This window comes from Myotis lucifugus, unplaced genomic scaffold (assembly GCF_000147115.1).
Source record: "Myotis lucifugus unplaced genomic scaffold, Myoluc2.0 scaffold_30, whole genome shotgun sequence".
Lineage (NCBI taxonomy): Eukaryota > Metazoa > Chordata > Mammalia > Chiroptera > Vespertilionidae > Myotis > Myotis lucifugus.
The window spans coordinates 1,579,566-1,590,335 of NW_005871078.1; the positions used below are offsets into that span (position 1 = coordinate 1,579,566).

General features: G+C 36.2%; 1 pseudogene; it reads left to right on the plus strand.

Moving 5' to 3' along the window:
* The first annotated feature begins 7,110 nt into the window (after positions 1-7,110).
* LOC102434899 lies at positions 7,111-7,995 on the plus strand (annotated as a pseudogene).
* The last annotated feature ends 2,775 nt before the right edge of the window (positions 7,996-10,770 follow it).

Sequence of the window (10,770 nt, forward strand, 5' to 3'; positions counted from 1 at the left end):
GATTGGAATGGACCGCCCAGGCTGATCTCTGGGAAACCCTACTGAAGGACACGGAGCATCTTTTAAAGACAGATTTGGAATCCAGTCCTTGCTCTGCTAGTTACTGGCAGCAAGACCTTAAACAGGGTCATATGGACACTAGGTTTCAGTGCATGTAGGTCACCCAGGATAGAGTTGAAGGTCAATAAATGGTAATTTTTATGTTGGTCGGGATGATGATGATGGTGACTAGTGATAATTTACTCCTGTTTTATATAGTTTTCTTTAAAAACAAAGCAAAACACCTACTTAGCCCTGGCTGGTGTTGCTCAGTTGGTTGAGCATCATCCTACGCACCAAAAGGTAACCAGTTTGATTCCCAGTCAGGGTGCATACCCAGATACAGGTTCAATCCCCAGTGGGGGGTATGCAGGAGGAAGCCAGTTGATGTTTCTCTCACACATTGATTTCTCTCTCTCTCTCTCTCTTATTTCCTCTTTCTCTAAAAATTAATAAGAATATATTTTTTAAAAATCTTAGATAATTCTCTGCAGATTTCTTCCTTCCTCCTACTCCTTTCCACCTCCATTCCCCTTACATACACAGCAAACACAATCATACGTAAAGATCTGCAATACTCCTTTACTTAGAAAAGACAACCATGTTCTGGCTTAGAGAGACCCCATTGGCTTTATTGCATGCTAAGATACAACGCTTGAAAATCTTATACAAAAGTCAGGTTAGATGTCTCTTCCTCTAAGCATCCATCCCAAACAAGGTAGATCTGCAGCACCTGGTGCTGAGGGGCTGTACTGATCTCTATTGTCTATTTATTCATAGCTCTTCCATTTAGATTGTAAACTCCTTTGGGGGAGTTATTGTCTAGTTCAGTGTGTCTTGTATCTGAGTAGGCAATTATTTCTGAAAAGAGAAATGAATTAATGTTACCTGGGATGGAAGGTGGGGGAGAGGGGGAAGGAGGTCAATTCCTCAGTCCTTATCATTTGGGAATAATGAATATTTGGAAATTATTTGGACAAAGAAATGGAAATCACCTAATCTAATGCGATTAAATTGGAGCTATTTAATTAACCTTTTTCCCTTTAAACACAAATAGCTAATATAACAAGTTCCCATTCAAATGCATTTAAGCAGAAAGATTCAGTTTCTTTCTTTTTTCTTCTATTTTTATGAAAAGCCAAAGCACTAGGTGATTCATATTTCTAGGAACATATTCTTACAGGCATTTTCATCTCTGAATAAACATTAATCTTCAAAAGTATGTTTTTAATAAAAAGGAAGACTGGTGCATTTGTTTTATGATGTTTCTTAGTGAATGATCTCCAGAGATTTTTTTTTAATGATATCTATAGGGCCCATTCTAGGCAAACATGTGTCATAGGGAAAGCTTGGCTTTACTTTTCTATACAGGACCAATCAATCCCGGCAGCAGCAAAGGGAACAGCGTGATCATGCTATGACTGAACAGACACCAGGAAGGGCTCCAGTAACTTCCCAACACAGTGAATGGTAAAGGAAACTCTACCATTACACCTCCATTTATCTTTCTGTTCCAATGCAGACCCCCCATTCCGGGAAGAAAATGCTTATGTTCTTTCTCAGGAAACAACATTTTAACTGAGGAAACATTAGAAAGCATGCCGCAGAGTGGAAGAAAATATTTCCTATATATATAGATTCAATAAATGGCTCACATAGAGTATGAATATGTATCCTAAAAATCATTAAGAAAAAGGTAGGTAATCCAACAGAAAAGCAGACAAATGACTTAAATAGACATGAGCAATACAGGATGCTCTAGCCATGCCTATCCCAGCTTTAATAAAAAACCTTCCAAAGGGTCAAACTTGCTTCCAAGTTATTATATGAGTCTCAGAACAAAGCCCAAAATAATTATAGAAGAATAAAATTATCCAGCACTTGACAAGTTAGCATTCAATCAAAGATTACTGTGTGCAAAGAAACAGTAACATATCTAGAATGTGAGGAAAAATGAATCAATAGAAACAGACCCAGAAATTACTCAGCTGGCAGTAATTTCTATTAGTAAGTTAAGTAGTAAAAAACAAAACAAAACAAAACAAAAAAAACTTTTATAGCTATATTCTATAGTTTAAGAAAGTATGAGCACTAACAAAACACAGAAAATAAAATAAAAATGAGCAAAATGGAAATTCTAACATTCTAGAGAGAAAATAATAACATTTCAGGGAAGAAAAATAAAATAGGTGCAATTAATAGGATATTAGATGTTGCAGAAGAAACAGTAAACTTGAATACATAACAATAAGCTATGCAAAATTACACACAGGAAAAATATGGGAAAAAAACAACAATTGTGCATCAGTGAGCTGTGGGACAACTTGAAACAGCTTAACAGTTGGAGTCCCTGACACAGTGGAAGGAAACCAGAAAAAAAAAATATATATCTATGCCCCTAACTTTCAAATTAGATAAAAATAAAAAACTTACAGTTCATAGAAGTGCAACAAAGCTCACCACAAGAAATATGAAGAAGTTGACACCAAGGCACAGCACAATCAAATGACTTAAAACCAAAGACAAATAGAAAAATCTTAAAAGCAGCTAGATGAAAAAGAAACGTTGTGTTCATGGGAACAACTATGCCAGTGATGGCCCTGGGGGCAACAGGTCAAAGGAATTAATTACAAAGGGTGTGAGGAAACTTTAAGGGGCGAAGGACACAATTGTTCATTACATTGATTGTGCTAATGGTTTCACAGGTATATACATTTAACAAAATTCATCAACTTATTTTAATAATATGATTTTTATTGTATGTCAGTTATGACTCAATAACTCCCCTACTTTTCTAACATAATCTTAAATGTTGAAACATGAAGGATTTACTTGTACTTCCTACTCCATTCTTTTATTTCCCTACCATTCACCTTCAAAGGGTGAATGATAAAGATGTGAGATGTACATATATATATTCATATTTCATGTAGTATATACACACGGACAATAGAATATTACTCAGCTATGAGAAAGAAGAAAATCCTGCCATATGAACAACATGGATGAATGGATCTTGAAGGTATTATGCTAAATGAAATAAGTCAGAGAAAGCAAAATACTTCATGATATCAATTGTATCATGACATCTAAAAAAGGTAAACTCATAGAAAAAGAGAGTAGAATTATTAGACTTGGGTTATGTTGTTCTTCTATTGGAGTGTGATAACATATCAAAGTCACAAGGGGCTCGGGGTTGGGGGAAATGGGGAGATGTTGGCCAAAGGGCACAAACTTTCAGTTTTACAATGAATAAGTTCTGGGTATCTAAAATACACCATGGTGACTATAATTAACAGTGCTGTACTATATAATTAACAGAGTAGATCTTAAATGTTTTCACTACAAATAATGAAATGAGACATGGTGGAATTGTTAGCCAATGGTATGGTAGTAATTACTTTATACTATATAAGTGTATCCAATCAATGCACTGTACACCTTTATCTTATGAAATGTTATATGTCAACTAGACCCCTGATGCATGAAAATTTGTACAAGAGTAGGCCTTCCTTCCCCCGGCTGCCGGCACTGGCTTCCCTCCAGCATCTGGGACCTGGGCTTGGCTTCCCTCCAGCATCTGGGACCTGGGCTTCCCTCCTCTGGCTGCCTGTAGGCACCGGGGACCTGACTGGCTTCCCTCAGGCCCGGCTTCATCAGGAAGAATGTCCAGAAGATGTCCAGTCTAATTAGCATATTACCCTTTTATTATTACAGACTAGAGGCCCACTGCACGAAATCCCACGAGACCCAGACCTGGTGCACCACAGGACCCAGTGTCAAGACCCCCGCGCGTGCGCCTCGTTGCGCCCACAGCCCCATCCACCTGCACACACCTCGCCACAGACCCACCCACCTTGAAGACAGTTGTGGACAGAGATAAGAATAGTTTCCTGCCCTAACCTTTCCTTCTCAGGGGCACTTAAGTTGACCTTCATTGGAAGATGAGAATTGAACAGCAATACTTACTTGTTCCCATGAAGAAATCATATGCAACACTTACTTGTTCCCATGAAGAAATCATATGACGCTCAGCAGTAGCCTTTTGGCATTTGGTTGTGATGGTGTGATGGCATCACGGCCACGGGTTTTTATTAATATAGATTATATCTCAGTGAAGCTGGAAAAAAATTAGAAAAACCTAATACAAATAGATAAATAATATACAGTATAATCTATTCATCTAATAGTAAATTTTACAGTCATTAGAAAGAATGAACTGTGGAAATAAAATATAATGGATTATTCACTGAAACAATAAGCAGAAGGCTAGAGTTATATAATAATAGAAATATTTTGCTGCATAGAAATTCAGCCATGATTTTTTATTATGAGTATCATATTACAGTAGAAAAACTTAAAATAAGAAACTATTATATCAACGTTTGAAATAAGTGAGAGCAGGCTCATATACTCTGAAAGAATCAGATTACATACTGCAATATCCGTAATCCTCTCAGAAGAGACAAGAAGTAACATTTCGAAAGGGTGTTTGTGCAGAATTCCATAGGAAATTCGACTTCCTAGAAATAGGTTTTTATAATGGAAAGACACTTTATTAAATTACTAGAGTGTTCACTGCCAGGCATGTAATACATATTCAATATTATAAAATCAGCTTAAATTGGGCACTGTAACATTCCAGTACCTAAAATATAGATGTCTCTACCTTTACATTTAATTGCCTTGTGTAAATGTCTGTCATCTAGTCTGGCTTTAGATGTCAAATGCAAATATTTCAAATTTGTTAAAATGAAAGTTTACCTAATAGGGAGTGAAGTCATTTTGTCATTATTCTTCTTCATCACTGATAATTAAAAACTCAACTTCTTTCAACATGATATTTTAAAAATGACTTACTTATACCCACACACAACACTTAATAATTCAGCTCAGGACATTCCATAATTTTTTATATAAGCTCAAATCCTAGCAGTTGCAGATGTATAAACAGCATAAAAACCTATGTGTTATGCAGTGTTTAGCAACCACAATTGTTCTCTCTTTGGCATTTGCTTCCTGCCTCATATATCTCCTAATCCTTGATGTGCGCATTGAAAATGTCACAAAGTTCTCTGAAATTAATTTCATCTTCACATTTGAACCAGACAAATCTTGTTTATTTCCATGAATCATACATAATTCAGGAAATTCAAAACTTCAGGTGTCTAGAAAAATAAGACAAAAACACAAACTCACTCTGGTAGAAACAACTTTCTTTTTTGTAAGAAATATTTTCTGGTAGATTAGGAAGAATTCTTTAAAGCAAACATGCTTTTTTCCTATATTGCAGAATTATTAGACTTTGGTTAGGTTGTTCTTCTGTTGGAGTGTGATAACATATCAAAGAATTAAAGTATCTTAAGGCAGAGCAGTAAGAAGAAAACACATTAGTGAAGCAATGTGGTGGAAAACAAAATTTAGGATCTAACCACGATCAATCTTTTTCATCACTGCACATTCAGATCTGCCCAAGACAAGAAAGCAAACAAATACATTCATCTTCTCTTACTTCTGATGTCATGAGGTTAGTTTGTGCTTAATTTACTATGTTAAGTTGAGTGCTAATTTATTCTCTAAAGAACCTAATTTACATCATGATTATTTGTTATGCTCTAAAGATAAATAATTGTTCTCACCTTTTCCCTCCCTTAACTCAGCTTTTTTAGCACCTTTTCTAGGGTCTACATAGATGATTTTTGTTATTTAAAAAATACTCTTGTAGGAAGCTGCCTTTTCAATTTGCAAGTTAAAGTGTATAAAACGTGTTACTATTAGCATTTTGTAGAACTGCTTTGTCTGTATTTGACTACCATAAATTTGGTCAACATTTATTGACATTGAATGTAGAGCATACTAGACAAATGGAAAGTGCCCCTTCTGGTCCAGGGGATTACAGATTATAAATATATCCACCCTGTTGGGAAAGTTAATAATAACTGCACAAAATTACCTTCCAGAATCAATTTAAATTCTCTCAAATTTTTAATTACATATTAAACACTCTTCCTTGGCCAACTAGTAATTAGGAAAAAGAAGAATGCATATACAATGTGTCATACTTTCTATTTTTAACTTTCATTGAAAACATGGCCAAAGTCATTAATTTAAATGAAAGGAAATGTTCATGCCATTGTTGAGTTTCAAAAGAATTCAAAACCACCTTCATTCAAATTCAAAAGACAATAATATAAAACAAACTTTCATCCATTATATTCATATTTCTTACTATAATTTTATTGCCTTATTATCCACATAGGATCATCTAAGTGGGTATTTTTTTGTTTTCTTGTTATTTACATGAAGCCATTTTACATGGACTATAATTCTCCATAGTCTTTGCTTTGAAGAGCACAGCATGTGTTTCTGAGATTTAATAGGGACAGTTTTCACATGCTTGTTTTGAGTACATAATAGTGTAATATTAAGAACATAAGTTCTGGAGTAAAAAGGTCAACATTTGAATCTTGGCTCAAATACTTATCAATTATATAATTTTGTGCAACATGTTTAATGTCTCTGGGCTTCCATTTCCTTATTTATAAACTAGATTAGTAATAATATATTGATCAAGGCATTTTTAGGAGGATTAAGTAAGTCCATTTATGTAAAGTGCATAGAAAAGTGTATAGCATATAATATAGTTCTCAGTAAATGTTCTATTTTAATTACTGATATATTACTTATTACCTTTTTATTAAATATAATATTCCAATATAGTATCCATCTGTAAACAGTTTTCAGAAAGTTGACTGTTTTATTTGGGGAAATATCTTGAGCAAGAGATGGAATGTAGAACTAAGAACAATTTTTTAAAAAGAATAAAAAGAAGTAGTAAACAAAATCTGAAGAAGAAATGAACAGAAATCAAGAGAAGTGGGGTGGGGAAAGGGAGAAAAATTACTAAAAGGTACAGATGGAAGATTGAGTAGCATGGCAAGGGGCCAAAGCAGAGGGAAGGAGGAAGGCAGGGAGCCCCAGAGCTGGAGTCAAAGTCAGAGGGGGGGACCTCCGTGTAGCGTGGTGGGGGCAGTGCCTGGTTCTGAACCACAGCAGTGGGAAGGATGGACCATGGTGAAGATCAACGACCTGGACCCGCAGATTCAGCAGCTTCCACGCTGCGAGACCACCAGGGAGCGTGAACTCAAGGCCCTGTACACTAGGCAGAGAGATCGTGGTAGCGGAGAGCAATGTGCACGAGTGGACTCGCCAGTCACAGTATGTGACAACATCCACGGACAAGTCTATGACTTCGAGGAGCTGTTCAGAGTGGGTAGCAATGTCCCTGAGAGCAACTACCTGTTCATGGGAGACTTTATGGATTGTGGTTTCTAAGGTGTTGAAACATACCTCCTGCTGCTATCATCCTGATCCCAGGCAACCAGAAGAGCTGCCTGATCACCCGGGTCTCCTGCTTCTCTGATGAGTGTTTGTGCAAAGACACTGGGTGACCTCATGGCGCTACTGCCTGAGATCTTTGACAACCTCAGCCTGTGGCCATCATTGATGACAAGATCTTTTGAGTGTATGGGGCCTCTCCCCCTCATCCAGACCCTGGACCAGATCCAGAGGTTGGAGCAAAAGCAAGAAGTGCTCCACAATGGGTGCACATGTGACCTGTTCTGGTCTGACCAGATATAACAGGCTGGGGTGTAAGCCCCAGTGGGGCTAGCTGCCTTTTTATCAGTGACACGGTGGCCTACTTCCATGCAAGCAATGACACTGACATGATCTGCCACCCCACTCCCACCAACTGGAGATAGAAGGTTGCAAGTGGCACTTCAATGAAACTGCTCATTATATGGTTGCCACTCAACTACTGTTACTGCTGTGGGACTGTGGCAGCTCTCTTGGAGTTGGATGAGCATCTCCAGAAAGAGCTCACCATCTTCTATGCTGCTCCTCAAGAGACAGGGACATCCCTGCCAAGAAGCCCATGCTGACTACTTCCTGTGACCCTTTCGGCCCCTGCCCGCCTCCAGCCGCTCTGGCCTTCAAACCACTGTGACTCTGCCCTCTCCCCCATTGAAAGCCAGGCATTGGGGGCAGAAGGCTGTCCCCTGCTCTGCTGACCCCCTCAAAGAGGGCACGTGAGGATGAGGAGTTTCTCTGGAGAGACTCAGAGCATCAGCTCCATTCTCCTCCTTTCTTTTCTCCCCACTTGAAATCATTAAGTGTCAATAATTTTTTTCTTCCTTTTTTGTTTTTAGATAAAAGGTTTGAGAAGAAAAAAATGTATAAAGTAAATTTTAAAAAGAAAAACAGTGAGTAGATTTAGAGAAAAATATTAATGTTAATATTACTTATAGTAATAATTGTAATGTTAACCGTAGTAACAGTTCAGGAGTTATTTAGATATGGAAAATCATAAACATGTGACTCTAAGGACTATAATTTAGATAACACTATTCTATTCTGTATTCTTTCTGATCATAGGCCCTGCTTTAAGTTTCCCTAGAATTAACTCTACAGTTAATTTCAATAAACTGTGTTATTATATTTCAGTCAGTTTTTCAGACAACTCAGAGAAACAAGAGACCGCATAAACCAAAGCAAAGAAGCAGAGTTTTAGAATAAGACAATCCTGGGGTTACATCTTAACTGGAATTTTTATTTCATCTACGAATCTGATTTTTTTCTCTTTTTATAAAAAGTCCTTGACCAGGAACAGCCATATTACTGCTCACCCAGATTGCTGTGTGGCATTTCCCCTCTTCTCCTATCAGGGCCGGGAAAGTTCTAGAAGACTCTAAATTTAATGTAAGACACTCAGTTTCAGCTTCTGCTTCCACATATTTTAGAACTCTAGGGCCAGTAGCTCCTAACTCTTGTGGAAGCAGCTAAAACAAATATATTTACCCATTGGGCTTAGATTTTTTACTTCATACCTTTCTTTTGAGTTAACCTATGTATTTAATGTTTTTTTTTAGTTTAATTTTTCTTCCTTTCCTTCTATTCATGTTTTTTTTAATGTGTTTGTGGTAGAAAGCCAAGCATCTGGTTAGCTTAATTTGCCACATTGCCAGGCATCTTCTGTAAGAGACATTTGAAGCTTCTGTATTCTTGGTTGTTCATAATGGCTTTTAAAATATCACTGCTGTCTGTTTTGTGGTAAGCCTAAAATATGCAGTTTCATGGTGAATGTGTGTAAAAAACTGGCATTTATCTTGTTTTAAGTAAATTATCCCATTGCTAGGGAAAGAAATTAAGGCAAGATTTGGATCCAATTGTTATTAACAAATCACTAAATAATATTGCCTATAACATTAAACAATGAGACCAATAAACTTATTAGAGACTATTAATAAGGAAATATGTGTTCCCTAAGCTATTGTCTGGCACTATGAATTATAATTTTGAAATGGTAATTCAAAAATATTTTTGAAGATGAGGATATTTTTTAAACTTTTAATAAATAATCCTATTTTAGGGAAAAAATTATAATGGGACCATGGACTGGAAAATGCAGAATCAAAAATATATATTTCTAATGATATTATTAAAATTAATTTTATTACTGTACCATATAATCTATTAAAATGAAAACAAAAAAAAATTTCTGGAAATTTTCTTTCAACAATATGGAAATATTGAATTAGTCTTTCTCTGATAGAACATTAACTTAGTGGAGTTTTTTTCTAGTTGTATTTTCCTTGATTTTTCTCTGAATTGATTTACTCTTCTCTATGTTTAATCCATGTCAATAGCATCCGGTTAAAAATGGAAAGACCATCACTTTTCTTTATAATAATCCAAACAATCATGAGCCTAATTTATTAACAAGTTGACAGTTGACTAATCATTGTGGCACTCATAGAACTAGCTGCTTCTGTTGGATCAATATGTTGTAGTAACTACTTGTGTGATTTGGCTCTAATTTTGTTAGTAATAATAGAGCTTAGAGAAACCGTTACATCCTTATTTTTCACTGAAACTCCACACATTATAGAAGCTGTTCTTTGCATAACAATTAGTATTATAACAATCATTGTCTAAACAGTTATCACAGTTTCAGGGAAGTGATTTTGCACGTTCGCCACAGACATGTGGCACCATGTAATGTGGAGGCATGCAGTTACCCTCTGCATTCATTATGTGTAGAAGACAGCTGAAGCACTCAGATCTATACTGATATCTCTCTGTTTCAGGCCAGTTGTATGCATTGATCAAATAACTGAAAGCATTTTCAAATATTCACGACATTTGCCATCATAAAGACTTGACTTCAGAGTAATAAATATCACTGAAAAAATAATACACTAACTGTGACTTGCACACTCACCATTAGCAATGGAGGGTTTTAAGTTCAATTTGTAAAAGATATATTTTCCCATCAAAACTTTGTCTTTTAGTAAAGTGTATTGGCAATCGGTGATGTCTTGGTTATGGTTGTGTTTTCCTAGTAATAGCAGTCAGTTTGCTAATGCAACCACATTTATTTGCTTTATTTGTGACCAGTGCTATGCATTTGTGGGGCAGAGTTGTTGCCCTAGTTAGTAGCCATAAAAAAGTGTTTGCTTCTTGGGATCTAATTGGCCCTTAAGAAAATTTTAACCTGCTATGTAGATCTCATAAACATTACATTCACCAAAGGAATCAACCACATATGAACTGTCCCCATTCCCTATTAACTATGGAGACAGAAGTAAAAATTGCTCTGTTTCAGTATTTGTATGTAGCTACGCAGGAACATAAAAATAGACATTTATAGAATCCCAGCTTCATTAATGG